Source organism: Delphinus delphis, chromosome 8 (genome assembly GCF_949987515.2).
Source record: "Delphinus delphis chromosome 8, mDelDel1.2, whole genome shotgun sequence".
Classification (NCBI taxonomy): Eukaryota; Metazoa; Chordata; class Mammalia; order Artiodactyla; family Delphinidae; genus Delphinus; species Delphinus delphis.
The window spans coordinates 95,674,945-95,690,368 of NC_082690.1; the positions used below are offsets into that span (position 1 = coordinate 95,674,945).

Here is a 15,424-nt window from a genome sequence, read left to right on the forward strand (position 1 = left end):
TAGGGTCCCCTTCTTTCCCATCAGAGTCTACCCTTTGGGACAGCCCAGCCGGGAAAGGTTGGAGTCTCTAAAGCAGATAGCTTCCCCAGGTTCGTGGCCTGGCATGGGTCCGGGTCCAGAGAAAAGGGATAATAGGAAGCTCTGGAGTTTGCAGCGTGATCATAGACCAGCTCCATCTGTTCGTGGCCTGTTGTTCAGGGGCAGGGCCAGAGGCAGCAATGTTGCTTCCTTGGAGGTTCCTTCCATGGGCCTCTGAGCTGCGGCATACGCATGGGTGCAGGGACAATATGGCTGGAGGTCGCAGGACCACGTGGAGGCTTTGACCTTTGTGATGCAGAGAAGTGAGAGGCGTTGAAGCCTGTGTGTGTGTCTGTGTGTCTGTCCTCAGTTGCGGCCTCAGCTGGGGAAAAGCAGGAATGAGGAACAGCTCTGCCTGCTCAGACGATGGGTTGGCTGAATGGTGCGAGGGGGGGAAAGGTGGGCTGAACCACGGCCCTGACTTTGGACCAGGATCCGGAAACTCCACATCCTAAATAAACTGCATTCATCTGTCAAATCCTGTCCCAAAGCTATACTTGTCTGTTCTTGACCTTCTGCCTGCCTTCCAAAGCTCTGGCCTCCATCCAACACAACACATTTCCTTCCATAACTCAGTATATAGAGTCCCCTCCAGCAGAAACGACGGTGGTGCTGTAAGGATAAGCATAGCCGTTAATGTTTATTGAGCGCCTACGACGTGTCTGGGTCTGTACTCAGCACTTCACAGGATGGTCTCATTTGGTCCTAGCGATGCCCCTGTGAAGCAGGTATTGTTCTATCCATTGCACAGCTGAGAAGACTGAGGCCTGGAGAGGATGAGTCATTCTGCACAAAGCTAAACGGCTAGTGAGTAGCTGAGCTGGGGTTCAAACCTGGGCAGTGTGCCTCCAGAACCCAGCTTCCCATTCGGCCTCCTGGTCCTCTCCACCTGCCTTACTTGTCGGGCCTATGCCTACATCCTGGCCTTGGTCGACTCTGTTCCACTCATCCTTCCTGCCCAGTACAAGGTCCCTCTCCATCTCCCCTCAACCTGGAGGAAAGCTGGTCCCACTGCGTACAGTGTGCTGCAGGGACAGGGCCCGGGTTTAGATGAACCAAATGGCCATTTCCACTTTGCATCTCTCCTTCATGGCCTGGCCTCCTTGGAAGGAGTTTTGCTCTCACTTCTGACTGTTTAGAAAAGAAATTCCACTTCCTCTGCTTACTCATCTCACTGGAAATCACAGACTCCATAAGTCATTGCCAAGGTTGCCAGGCTGCCCTCAGGCGCTGCAGGCCAGAGACGATGCTGCAGGCATGAGATGCTTAGGGAGCGCCAGGCAGCCATATGGTTTGGTAAGAGGCAGAGAAAGAGGAGGCCAGCACAGGGTTTCTGTTTCAGCTTTTCACTGAGACCCAGTCTGGTTCCAGAAGGGATTTAGGGCAGCCTAGCAGCATATATCAAATATAACATGATAGCATATTAAAACTGAGAGAGAGAGAAGAAAGAAAAACAAGGGTGGAGACCCTAAATGGAGCCAGGAATGAGACTAAAAATGCATACCATAATGACCTGTGCGTGCACTTTTAGCTATAGAAGGTCCCAGTCCGGCAGCCACTGGGAAAAGGCAAGCCTGCTTAGCTACCAGTACTTTCTGGCCATAACTCGAGAAGTCCCAGGTAGCTCCCGAGGAGGTCTCCTTTTCTGGGTAGAGACTGGATGGGAGATTTCCCAGGCCTCCTTATAGAGAGGACACTGTGTGGTGGGATTGTTCCCCCGCAGTCAGCCAGCCTCTCTGCCTGCCAGGCTCCTACTGTTCTGGGGAGAAGCAGACGTGAAATGGGGTTTCAGTGTTTTCCATTTCAGCTTCCATCGTAAAAATGGAGATTTATTTTAAAACTTGAAATTGGATGTGCAAAAGCTCATGACGCCCTCCAGAACAGAGTCTGAGAAATCCCGAGTAGCTGGGATAGATGAAGTGTTGAGCAGACAGTTGCAACAGTGCAAGATGTCAGCGGGAGCAGGGGGTGGGGTGGGGCTCAGAGAAGGGAAGAACAAGGGGCGGGTCCAGGAAGAAAAGAAGGCCCATTTGAAACAGGTTGGGCTTCTGTGTGTGTGTGAGAGTCTGAGCAAGTGAGTTTCGCGCTGATTTGTTAATTTCTATTAACTCTTTATTCTGAAAATTTCAAACTCTACAGAAGTATGAGAATAGTATGATCAACAGCCACACACCCTGCATCTAGATTCGCCCGCTGCTAACATTTTATAACAATTGCTTCAGTCTCTCTCCATATATCTACCTATAGGCACGTGCACGCACGCGCGCGCGCACACACATTCTTTTTCGTTTGGTTTTTCTGAACTGTTTGAGACGTAGTTCCAGACATCAGGCTTCACGGGCTATGCAGTGTCTGTCACCGCTACCCAGCTCTGCCTTTGTACCATGAAAGCAGCCGTAGACAGCACATGAATGAATGAGCGTTGCTGGGTTCCAATAAAACTTTATTTGTAAGCACTGACATGTGAATTTCATGTAAGTTCAAATGAAATTCGAGTTTCACAAGTTTTGAAAATCAAACAAATGAAATTATACGAAAAAAATTTTTTTTCAATTATTAAAAAAACAACAAGCAAAACCACACTTAGCTCACAGGCTGTATAAAAATAGATGAGGAGCTGGATTTGACCTGCCGGCAGTAGTCTGCTGACCCCTGTCCTGTATAATCACAATATAATTATTATATTCAGGAAATTTAACCATGGATACAGTACTGTCTCAACTACAATCCATCTTCAGATTTTCCCAATTGCCTTGCGTAACGGCCTTGGTAGTTTTCCCTCCATTCAGGACCCGCTCAAGCATCACACGTTGCATTTACTTGTCATGTCTCATTAGTCTCCTTTATTCTAGAACAGTTTCCCTGCATTGTGTTTTCTCTTTCACGATATCGCTGCTTTGGAAGAGTTCAGGACAGTTGTTTGTAGAACGTTCCACAGTTTAGATTTGTCTGATTGTTTCCTCATGATAGGTTCAGATTATAGATTTTTTGGCACAGAGGGTGTTTTGTCTTTCGCACTGCAGATAGCAGGAACACGTGACGTCCGTTTGTCTTCTCTTTAACCCAGTGCTTTTAGCAACTATTGATGATTCTTGCCTGTATCAATTATTTTTCATGGTTCAAAATGATTTGTAACCACTCCTTCTACACTTATGACTTGACATTCTTCTGTTAGGAAAAAAAGTGCTCAACTTTCTCCCCCACCCCATTCCTTAAAGTTATTTTTAGTAGCAGTATGGACTCAAGGATTCTTTTTTTTCTTCAGTGTGTTCTAGTCCATTCCCGTCATTATTCATTTTGAGCTTTAAATTGCCCTAGATGTGGCCAACAGGAACCCGTTCAGACTGGCTTCTTGTCCTTCTTTTAGTATTTCCTTACTTCCTGTGCAAAGAAGGTCTTTTTTTTTTTTTTCCATGGCACGTGGCATGCAGGTTCTTTAGTTCCCTGACCAGAGATCAAACCCGTGCCTCCTGCAGTGGAAGCTCAGAGTCTTAACCACTGGACTGCCAGGGAAGTCCCAAAGAAGATGTTCTAGCCATCTCTCTTAGGAGCTCTAATTTGCTTTAGTGAGAAATGGTATTTAGAATTCAAATCTCTGGGCACTAGGTGTGTGCATTGCTCCTGGGGTGTCCTTGCTTCTAAGCCTGAACTAGGTTTTGAGGGATGTGTTGAAGTGAGTGGCCAACAGAGTCAGGAAATGAGGGAACACGGGGCACATGTGTAAGTTGAGGTGTGGAATGGTAATGGGGTATAGCAGAGGTACAGGATGTGCTTAGAAGGAAAAGTGGAAGATGATGCTAGAATAAAGTTGCTTTTCTCATGTTCTAAGATGTTATGGATCTTAAAACACTATTGATTCAATATCAGCTTTTCCAGGAATAAAAATATGTACCTCAACCCTAAGATTCCTCTTAATATCAGAAGCATTAAGTGGCTTGGCTTGTATAACTTTTATAAATGCTGGTAGTTTGGTTACTGAATCATGAACCAAACCAAAGATATCCCCCCCCAACCCCAAATATAATATGCTAGTGAACTAGTTTTGGCTGGAACTGAGTCTTTAATTCTCAAACTCTATTATATGGAACAAAAATAAAGCATGAAAAACTATTCTGAACTCTTCTGAATTTTCACTATAAGCCGGCTTCTAACTTGACCTTCAACATTCCTTGTCTCCGCAGCACTTGCACTGCAGTTGTGTTTCGCACTTCTGTTATATTGAGGCCGCTTTTTAAAATATATGTATATATTTTACTATAGTTACCGTGCTGTACATCACATACCCAGGAGTAATTTATTTTGACCACCCTTCCTGCATTTTGACAACACCCCACCTCCCGCCTCTGGCAATCACCCGTTTTCTGTATCTATGAGTTCAGGGTTTGTTTGCTTGTTGTTTTAGATTCCACATATAAGTGCGATCATACGGCATTTGTCTTGATCTCACTTGTCTTAGCACAATGCCTTCAAGGCCCATCCATGCCATTGCACGTGGCAGGATTTCCTTCCTTTTTATGGCTGAAAAATATTCCCTTGTATATCTATCCACATATTCTTTATCCGTTCATCCGTTGATGGGCACTTAGGTTGTTTCCATTTCTTGGCTGTTATACATAATGGTGCAGTGAACATGGGGGTGTAGATACCTTTTTGTGTTAAGTTTCCATCGATGAAATACCCAGAAGTGGAATTAGTGGATCATATGGCAGTTCTATTTTTCATTTTTTAAGGAACCTCCATACTGGTTTCCATACTGGCTGCACCAATTTACATTCCCAAAACAGTGCTCAAGGGTTCCCTTTTCCCCACATCCTCGTCAACACTTGTTATTTCTTGTCTTTTTGGTGAAAGCCATTCTGAGAGGTGTGAACTGGTGTCTCGTTGTGGTTTTAATTGCATTTCCCTGATGACTGGTGATGTTGAGCATCTTTTCATGGGCACTTTGGTCAGGTGTCTGACTTTTATTCTTTATGGGGTCCCAGTGTTACATTAATTTTATTCTAAAGTTACTTTAAAAGGTTTAAACATAAAAAACTAGATAAACACATTTCTTATAGCTTTTAAACAACTATAAACCCGAGACAGACTTAAAAATATAAAATGAACAGAACTATACAAACCAACATAATTCAAATGAACAAAATCAATGTCCTGTGTTGGATAATGTGTTACTGAAACTAACGTGCTGTTTATAGGGTGAATACTACTTAGACACGGCTTCTTCCGCATTGGGCATGCCTGTGCTTTTGTGTGCCACGTGACACTTTTCTTTGTTTGTCTCTGTTTAAAACACCGGGAAATCTTTTTTTTTTTTTTTTTTTTTTTTTTTTTTGCGATACACGGGCCTCTCACTGTTGTGGCCTCTCCCGCTGCGGAGCACAGGCTCCGGACGCACAGGATCAGCGGCCATGGCTCACGGGCCCAGCCGCTCCGCGGCATGTGGGATCCTCCCGGACCAGGGCACGAACCCGTGTCCCCCGCATCGGCAGGCGGACTCCCAACCACTGCGCCACCAGGGAAGCCCCCGGGAAATCTTTCATTAATGCAACTGCCACGATGTGTCTTAGTCTTTGCCAGAATGCATCATTTCCATATTAAACTTGGTATCTGTTCTTTTTTCATCGGCTCATGGCAAGTAGTCATAATTGGTGTTGTACAGTCAGCTGTTATGATGGGACAAGCAGTGGAATAGAATGGAGCTCTGTAAACTTTTTGTGTTAAGGGACCAGATAGTAAGTATTTTAGGCTTTGTGGCCCATACCGTGTCTGTCACACTACTCAATCCTGCCATTGCGGTGTGAGAGCAGCCGGAGGTGTGTGCGTTCTAGTAAGACTTTGTTTATGGAGACCGAAATGTGAATTCCGCGTAATTTTCACATGATGAAATAGTCTTCTTTTGATTTATTTTCAACCATTTAGAAATGTACAAACCATTCTTAGCTGGTGGGCTGTACAAAACAATTGGGGGGTGCTGGATTAAGCCTGCAGGCCCTGGTTTGCTGACCCCTGGCGTATAGAACAACAATCATTTAGCCCTGCTCGGGTATCTGCTGGCTGATTGCAGATCCTCATTGATTCTGGTGTGTCCACTGGTTCCCTGCGGTTGGGCTGATTTAGTTGGGCTTGGCTGCTCACCGAGGCCCAAGGCTGCTCCAAGTGTGTCTGTTCTGGGCCCAGACTGAAGAGGCGGAGGCTCCCTGGGGAAGCTCTTCTCATCCCGGAGGCAAGCCCACCCTCACAAGCACGTTTCAAGCCCGTGTCCGCATCGTGCGTGTTAACACCCCATTGGCCAAATAAGTCACGTGGCTGAACCCAAGGTCAAGGAGTGAAGAAGTATGGGCCACCTGTAAGACAGAGTCTAGTGCGGAGTCACACGGCCAGGGTGATAGGGAGGGGCGAGAGCTGCGCCAAGAATTCAACCTACCACGGGTGCCAACTCAGTCACAAGCACAATACTCTTTTTTAATTTTTTTTTTGGCTGCGCGATAGGGCTTGCGGGATCTTCATTCCCAGATCAGGGATCTAACCCAGGCCCCCTGCAGTGGAAGCATGGAGTTTTAACCACTGGACCACCAGGGAGTTTCCACAAGCACAGTACTCTTGTGGGGCAGAAATCTCATGGGGATTCCCATGTATTGATTTTTTTTTTTTTAAGGAAAACATTGAATTAAACATTCTTAGAACTTTTGGATCTTGAGAACATATCCAAAGACCCGACTTTGAGAAACACTCATCTCTAGTGAACTTTCTGGCTTTAACAATAGGGGTTTGGGGGTTTCCTGGTGTTTGAAAATTCCTCCAGGAGAAGTCTTGTCTGATTTATACCCTCAGAGCCAAATTCAGTACCACTTAAACCCCGGTGGGTCCTCAGCAAATGCTAGTTAGGGTTGGTGGGCAAGCATCATAATAATAGCAACAACAATTGCTGTTGTTCGTTGGGCACTGAAGGATTTGTGTGGCTTAATTCTTGTATCCTCACAACCGTTCTATGGGATAGGTGTTATCATTCCCCTCTTACAGATTGGGAAACTGGGGCTTAAAGGGCCAGGTTACTTGTCTGAGGCCATGCAGTGTGGAAGCAGGTCTCCGAACCAAAGCTTGAGCTCCTAATCTCCAACCCCAAATGTGACTGTCTAGATGCCCACGTGACGTCTGTCGGTCTTCCCACTGCCACGGACACACCCTTTTCTCTGGGGAAGGCTTTTCAAGCCAGTGACGTAAGGTCGTTTCCTTTTCCTTGTCTGATGGCTGCTGAAGGTTTGGCAGGTATTTTAAACTGCTTTATTGAGATGGAAGTCATGTACCACACGATTCACCCATTTAAAGTATCGTTCAATGGTCTTCAGTGTATTCCCAGATATGTGCAGCATCACCACAGTCAGTTTCAGTACATTTTCATCACCTCAGGAAGTAACTCCATCCTTTAGCTGTTACCCGCCTCTTCCCTTCTTTCCCTTCCAGCCCTAGGCATCCACTACTCTACTCTTTGTCTCTATCAATTTCCCTATTCTGGACTTTTCATGTGAACAGAATCAATCATATACTGTGTGGTCTTCTGTGACCAGCTTCTTTCACGTGGCTTAATGTTTTCAAGGTGTGTGTCCGCGTTGTAACAGGTATCGTTCCTTTTTATGGCCGAATAATATTCTACTGTGTGGATATACCACGTTTTGTTTATCTGTGCATTCTTGCACGGACAGTTAGGTTGTCTCCACCTTTTGGCTATTATGAATAATGCTACTGTAAACACTTGTGTACAGGTTTCTGTGTAGACATATGTTTTCCCATCTCTTGTGTCTGTGCTTCAGAATGGAACTGTTGGGTCATATGGTAACTCTATGTTTAATTGTTTGAGGAGCTGCCAGACTGTTTCCGGAGTGACTGGACCGTTTTACATTCCCACCGACAGTATATGAGGGCTCTGATTTCTCTCTTCTGATTTCCAACATTTACTGATACCTGTCTTTTTGATTCTAACCATCCTAGTAGGTGTGAAGCGATATCTCCTTGTGGGCCTTTGGGTTTTTCTCTGCTTTTTTCTGTCTCTTGTCCATTTCACTGGTTATTAGGGAGAGTTGCCCATGATGGGTGTGCAGGTTGTGTTCTGAATAACCCCACGGGGTGAGTTTCACACCTGTCCTGTCACCACCTCCCTCTGCCTCTGTCACCACCTCCCTCTGCCTTGTTAACCAGGAAGACCTTTCAGGTCTGTAGCATGATGTATAAAGTTTGTTGCTCGCTAATTTCTGTCTGACAGCATGCCCATTCTTATTTGCATTTTTGCTGCCTCCCAGATGGGCACATTCTCCTGGCTATCTCCCCCACCCTTGCCCCAAGACCCTCATGTCAGGCATAATGAAGAGACAGGATTCAGGCCAGTTTCCTGACCCCGCTCCTCAAGTCCTGGTCCAAGGGCTCATCTCATCAGTTTCACCAACAGCCAGATTTATTACCAAGGAGAGTGAGGCTGAGTGTGTTCAGGGTAGAGGGTGGTCGTTTCTGTGGGTGCCTTTTCCAGACAGAGCAGAGGGACTTGGGAAAGGAAGAGCTGTCTGCATTGGTGACGGGGCTCTGGACTCGCATTCCTCCCACTTGAAAGAAGCGTGTTTTGGGGCTGGTCACCGTTTACTCTGAGCTCTAGTTCTCTTATCCATCAGATGGGGATGCACAATCTAATGGAACGTACCCCATGAGTTGCTATTATTCATGCTTGTCGCGTGCCTGGTGTGTAGTAGGTGATGGGCACGTTGCAGCTGTATTATCTCCAGTCAGCTTCACGTGGGTTTCAGGACCGGCTGGGGGGGATGACTGAAATTACAGTTGCAAAACCTGGATGTGGAATTTGGGATTGTATGTAAACATGCCTCATTTACCAGGTCTCCAGGGCCTTTTTGAAATTTGATAAATAGAATAATGAAAGGAAGTACGTACAGTTGTTCCTCAGAATCGGCGGGGATTGGTTCCAGGGGCCTCCATGGATACCCAAATCCATGGGTGCGCAAGTCCCTTCTCTAAAATGGTGCAGTGTTTGCATATGACCTACACATATCCTCCTGTGTATTTTAAATCATCTCTAGAATACTTATAATACCTAATACAATGTAAATGCTATGTAAATTATTGTAAATGCTATGTAAATAGTTTCTGGTGTGTGGCAAATTTAAATTTTGCTTTTTGGAACTTCTGGAAAAAAGTTTTAAAAATAGTTTTGATCCTTGGTTGGTTGACTCCGTGGGTGTGGAACCCGCAGATACCTAGCGCTGACTGTACTAATTCCATCATCGGTTAAATGGTGGTGCGGGAGGTGTGGGGCTGGGTTAGATCATGGTTCTTGAGCCTTCTTGAGTCACCTAGGGGGTTATACTCATATGCTCGTATACCTAGGGGGTTATACTCATGTATATTCATAAAATGCTATGCACATTTTAAGGGACTGCCCCCCATTCTCCTGGCCAAAGTCCATCCATAGACACCAAGTTAGGAACCCACGCCCTGAATAATCTCAGAGGCCCCCTTTCAATTTAAGCGTTCTTCATTCCGTGTTTCTGGGCATAGCAGGAGCCAGCGTTCAAGTTCAAGTTCAGGCCGGCCTCTTTATCTCTCTACGTTTCAGCTAGCCAGCCTCGGAAGTGGCCAGGGACTGAGGTGATGCCGCCTGCCTCCTGGGCTTCTGGGAGGAGCATCTGAGACATGTGAAAGAGCTTTGGCAACTGTCAGTGGCTTCACAAATCGTTTTTGTAACCGCTTTGCTCTAAGAGGAGTTGCAGAGCTGAAAATCAGAACGTTTTATGGATTCGTTGGGTTCCTGGAAAGTGGCAGGCAAATCAGGTTTTTAAAAATCCAGTCTTGCCAGCACCTGGTTATTGAGAGGAGTCCAACAGTGAATCCTCGATTGTGGCAGACGTTCTGCCGCAAAGCAGAATGTTCCTCCCTGTTAAAATGCCGACCTTCGCATCAGTATGCGAAAGATAATGATTTGCTCAAACCAGCAGCAAAGCTGGAAGTCCACCGGAGAGGGCCCCAGGACACGATCCTGGTTGATTCTGATGAGGTCATTCGGGGGAGCCTGGGGTGACATCCATCACTCTGCAGAGCGCTTAAGAGCAAGGGCTGTACCTGCAGAGCCTAAACTCTAGCTGCCCCACACATTTCCTTTGTGGCCTCAGGCAAGTTGCCTACTGGGTCTGAACCTCAGTTTCCTAGTCTGTAAAATGGAGATAATAGTTGTAGCTACCTTCATAGAGTTGTGAGAATTCATGAGATCAGAGTACTTGGCACAGTAAAATCGCTCCATCAATGGCAGCGGGTGACGTTTTATTATTGATGTCTCTGTTAATTATTACCATGGTCAGAAATAGTGTTCTAGTCCACATGGACCCATGCTTGACCCAGGGAGCCAAACTTTATGTTTTTTTATATTATTTTCTGAGGATCTGTCCACATAGCATCATAAAATTCTTAGACAGAATTTTATACGTCATTTAGGACAGACTTCCACTCAGTGGGGAAATTCTTTCTTCCGCTTCCCTGACAACGAGTCATCCTGCTGCTGCTGAAATACTTCCAGTAACAAGAAACTCACCACCTCACAAGGCTTCTTGTTCCATTGCAGGACGGTTTTGCATGTTAGAACGTGTATCTTAGGACCGTTCTGCATGCATATTCCTCACGCCGAGTTCAGGCCTGTGTCCTCTAAGTGGTCCTGGTTTTGCCTGCCCTCCCCCACATTGTGGTCCTTCCCACATTTGATGACGGCTCTGCTTTCTCTAGCCTCTTCTTCTCCAGTCTAAGGGACCCTCTTACCATGCAGGTCGTCCTTCTCTGGTCAGGCCCAGGTTATCAAAGTCCTTCTCACATCACAGTGTTCAGAGTCTGGGCTGGTCCAGGAAGTGCTGGGTTCAGAAGGCCAAGGAATCGACCTTGAAGGATGAGGCAAAGGAGGATGCTGGGAAACCAGTGTTCTTGGGCTTGGTCCCGAGCATCTGGCCCTGACCGGGCCTTCGTGGACCATCTCAGTCGCAGGACTTGAGGCCCACAGCCCGCTGTCTACTCGGATGGCAGGGCTAATCAGTAACATGCGATGTGCTCTAAATACCCTCCGTGATCCTGCGCGCCCCTGCTTCCTCCACCTAGAACCCCCTCGCCCTCTTCTTCTCCAAGACGGCAGCTTAGATTCCACACCCTCCGAGAAGTCCTCCACTGACCACCAGGTACAGGGCTCCAGCTCTGCGCTCCCGTGTTCCACAGAATTCCCCACCACACTGCTGACCACGGGACAGCACAGTGGCCTCTCTTCTGCATCCCCTGGACTGTGAGTTTTGTGAGAGCAAAGACATTGTCTTCCCAGATCACCATTTTATCCCCAGAGCCTGTCACTGTAGCTGCTCCCTTGGTGATATTTGCTGAATGAATGAATGCTCGATTGGAGAAAATCCTGACTGACAGGGACGATAAACCAAGAAACATCCCTCAGCAAACCTGGAGATCTTAGGGGGATCTGAAGCCAGCAACAGAGACCTCAGGCAGCTCCTGTGTCCCTCACGGCTCCCACTCAGGCCTCTCGGCCCAGCTGAAGCTGCAAAAAGTCTGATTACAACTACTGTTGACCCCTACCACCCAGAATTAATCAGAACGAACATTTGGTCCCTTTAATAATCACCATTACGATCACGGTGCTAACAGCGACCTCTTATGGAGCGCCTCCAAATCAGTCATTATGGCAGTGCCGCAAGGTCGGTTTTTACCCCTTTTTACAGGGGAGGAAACTGAAGCCTGACCAGGGAAGTCACTTGCCTAAGACCACTCAGCTCGTCGGTGGTGACGCTGAGGCTCTAGCCGATTCCTCGGGCTCCGCGACTCTCACTACCCACTAGGTGCTCTTGCTACTGGCTGCGGGACCTACAGATGCTTCTGTTTTCCCCGCAGAGAGAAAGGAGCAATCTGAAAATGATAATGAAGGGTGGTTAGTATTATGATAAAGTACAGGGTTCCCTGAGATTCCAGGGGAAGGTCCCTGTAGACTGGGGTGTCATCTGGGGAGATTGCCAGGGGAGGGGAAGCCTGAGCTGCATGTTTTCTCTTTTTTGTCTGAGAGTTTTAAGCCACGGAGACAGTATAGTCTTGTAGCTAGACAAACAGAGCAAAAGCTTCATCCTCCTTCCCTCTGCCCTCCCCTCTAGAGGTAACCAGAGGTGAGAGTTTGAAACGCATCTCGCAGACTGTCTAAGCACATACAAACATATGGTGTGATGTGCTAGCAAATATTTAGCAACCTGCTGCCTGCTGATGGTTGTACTGCAGGATACATGTGCCAGTTTTCTTGATGTCAAGGCTCCCAGCATGGCTGGTTTCAAGCTGCCAACATGAAGGCATGAAATGAGTAGCTGGGAAGAGATATATCGTGACAGTTATTCTATAGTATCTCTACCATGCGGATACGGTAGATGCCAGTACCCTCGAGAACACTGATATCGTAAAATATAGTAAAATCATTAGGAAGCTTTGGGTATATATTACCTTCGTAAAAATAGAATGTATTGAATTGTAAGTTTATGTAATTTAATTTTTAATGCTGGCTGTGTTTCATAACTGGTTCATGAGATTCTGGAAAATTTCGCAGTCAGCTCTCGTTAGCCAGTACGAGCCAGCTCCAGCACGCCACTCGTTTCCTTTATACTCAAGTATTAACAGTATATACTTTGGCTCTTCATCCAATCCTTCATTCATTCAACCAGTATTCTACCGTGTGCCGTGCCCCGTGGTAGGAACCGGGGCCAGGCCACTGTCATGAGCAGATAGCCATGCACTTGGCCGTCACCAGCTTATGGTCTAAAGAGAAGGCAGTCAGTTACCACATTGGCAAGCAGACAAACCCTGCAATTGGGTCTCTAAAAGGAAGCAACAGGACAGTGTTATAGAGATAATACTGAGAGAGGCATGTGGAGGTCAGGGTGTGGAAGGGGAGAACCTACCTGAGGCTCAGGTCAAGAAAACCTTCTTCTGAGGAAGTGACAGAAGCCGAGACCCAAAAGATAGGAAGGGACCAGCCGTGCGAAACTTAGAAAACGTTGCCAAAGTGATAATACCTTCACTTGGGTGCCATTTCTGTAAACTGTACAAACATGCAAAATGGTTCTGTACGTTGTTTTTAGAAGAAATCCTTGTATAGTAAAATTGAGAAGGTTCCCTTCCAGCTTCAGGTCGGAGGGAGGGTGGGAAAGAGAATGAATTGGAGGCAGAGATGGTCTTCAACAGCAGCTATGTATCTTCCTGAAGCAAGAGGAGACAGAGGTCCGGGACAGAAATGCTGGTGGTCATTTTTTTTGGCTCTCACTGATGGGTACAAGGTGGTCAGTTACATTACTCTTTATAATTTCTGAATGCTTGAGATATTTCATGAATATCATTTTTTTTAAGAGTGGGGAAAAGAGGTGGCAGGCAGCGTGAAGTCTCACTCTTACAGCATTGTGGCTGCAGAAAAGTAAAGGGGGAGAGAGAGGCCTGAGAGAAGTTGGGAGGTAGGCAGGGACCAGGTCGTACAAGCCTTCAAGGCAGTGAACCTAAGTATGAATTTTATTGTAAGTACAGTGTATGCCTTCTTGAGCTGGTGGGTGACATGATCTAATTTACATTAATAGATTCCTCCGGCTGCTTTGAGGAGAATCAGTGGAGAGTTAAGAATGGCATCAGGGAGGTTAGTAGGGACCTCTTGTAGTTGTCTGGAGGAGAGCTGATGATGGCAGGAAGCAGTGGAGACAGGAGCAGTTTTGAAATTTGGTTTGGAGGACTTGCTGAGGGATTAGATATGTGGGGATCAAGAGAGAGGGGCATGACCCCTATGTTCACTGCAGCACTGTTTGCAATAGCCAAGACATGGAAGCAACATAAATGTTCATCGACAGATGAATGGAGAGAGAAGATGTGGTGCATGTGCACAGTGGAACATTACTCAGCCATGAAAAAGAATGAAATAATGCTATTTGCAGCAAAATGGATGGAGATTATGATACTAAAGTAAGTCAGAAAGAGAAAGACAAATACCATATGGTATCACTTGTATGTGGAATCTAAAAAAACGACACAAACGAACATACCTACAAAACAAAAACAGACTCACAGCTGTAGAGAACAGACTTGTGGTTGCCAAGGGGGAGGGGAGGTGGGGGAGGGAAGGACTGGGAGTTTGGGATTAGCAGAGGCAGACTATTATATGTAGGATGGATAAACAACAAGGTCCTACTGTATATTACAGGGAACTATATTCAGTCTCCTGTGATAAACCATAATGGAAAAGAATATGAAAAAGAATATATGTATGTATAACCGAATCACTTTGCTGTACAGCAGAAACTAACACAACATTGTAAATCAACTATACTTCAATAAAATTTAAAAAAGAGGGAGGCATGAAGGATGACTTTCCTTTTTTTTTTTTAGCAGCTCTATGGAGATATAATTCACATACTGTACAGTTCATTCATTTAAAGTGTTACAATTCACTGGGGTTTGGTAGGGATGACTTTCTTTCTGAAACCTGAGTGGATGGTGGTTTCAAATACTGTGATGGGGAAAATGAGAGGAACAGGCTTGGGGGTGGAGCCTGAGGTGAGTTTGAGCAGCCAGTGAGATATCCAAGGGGGCGTGTCACATGGGAAATCAGATATTCACACCTGGGGCTTGAGATGAAAATCTGTGAGTAATGAACAGATTGAGAGTGTGGAAATGGATGCGAATGTCCAGAGAAAGAGTATAGGTAAAGAAGATGTGTGTGGAGGGGGCACGAGGGCTTGCAATTCAGATGGACTGAGGGTTCACACTTTGAGCCCCAGCCAAAAAAAAAAGAGAAGAAAAAGAAAAAAAATGAGAGAGAGAGAGAAGGAGAGAAACATGAAGTGATCACAGAACTGAAAACAAAGGCCCGTAGGGCTCTAGTCTAGTGCAATCAGTTTTAGCTCCTGTAGGGTACTATGAAATAGAAGTGCCCCAGGTGAGGTGGAGAGGGGAGCCAGGTTGACTGCTTCAAATGAGAAAAAGCAAGAGGTAGGCAGACAAACTCCTACTCAAGATGAGCCTCTGGACCAAACCTCCAGAACTAATGAAGAACACTAATGTTACAAAGACAGCCTTCAAAAACAATGACAAATGATTTCACTCTAATTAAAATAAAAATAGTAGCACATTCTGAAAATGAGTTTAAAATAACTAGGATCTGAATCAGGAGTAGGTTTGACTGTGAGTCACTGAGATTCAAAATAACAGTGGCTCAAGCAAAACAGGAATTAAGTTTTCTTCTATGAATACCTTCTGAGCCTGTATTAAGTCCTCAGGAACCAAGCTTGATCCAGCT

General features: G+C 45.9%; 1 protein-coding gene across 2 annotated transcripts in view; it reads left to right on the top strand.

The window, feature by feature from the left end:
* Positions 1-15,424, top strand: part of PRDM11 (PR/SET domain 11) — an 82,622-nt gene that overhangs the window by 41,470 nt on the left and 25,728 nt on the right. The gene's annotated exons all lie outside the window — the stretch shown is intronic.